This window comes from Notolabrus celidotus, chromosome 10, assembly GCF_009762535.1.
Source record: "Notolabrus celidotus isolate fNotCel1 chromosome 10, fNotCel1.pri, whole genome shotgun sequence".
NCBI classification, from domain to species: Eukaryota; Metazoa; Chordata; class Actinopteri; order Labriformes; family Labridae; genus Notolabrus; species Notolabrus celidotus.
This window is the reverse complement of record NC_048281.1, coordinates 9,596,076-9,596,768: the sequence shown is the minus strand read 5'-3', so window position 1 is coordinate 9,596,768 and position 693 is coordinate 9,596,076.

Below are 693 nucleotides of genomic sequence, written 5' to 3'. Positions count from 1 at the left end.
GTAAATTGTTGCTTATTTATGCCTCCATGTGTTTATTTATTATACCTTCATTAATTATATTCTCTGACCTCTTTAAAGCTGGGGTTGGTAGTCTCGGAAAACTAGCATGAATTTGAATGTAGCATGTCTTCAGGACTCCGTCTTACCCATAGACTGTATAAAATATGGACGTAGTATCCGTGATGTCACCCATCTGTTCCTGAGAGCTGTTTTGAAGCAAATCGACGGCAGCAGCCATATTGGTAATGCGGAACTCAACTAGGCAGAGTGTGACGTAGTGTGAGCCTCTTAGCCAATGGCTGTGTGTTCCCGACCGGGAGTCACATCAGTCATATCCTTATTTGGGCAAAACTCGTAATCTTAATATCTTCTGAACCGTCACGTTAGAAAAAAATTCACCCCCCGTACAGTGTGTACCATTAGAGAGATTAGCGTTGTAGGGCCAAGCCGTTTTTTGAACCAGGCTGTAAACATGTTTATTAATGCTGAAAAGATCGTCTTTTTCCCATTCATATCTATGTGGTTTCCGGTGTTTCTGCAGCCAGCCTCAAGCGGATTTTCGATGTATTGCAGTTTATAGCACTTCCGCATTGGCTTCATCGTTTGAGACCGGAGTTTGCCGCTTGGTCTTACCCCTCCCCTCCTCCCCTCTGAGCTCCTTCAAAACGACGCCCCGGCTTGCATGCACGAGCG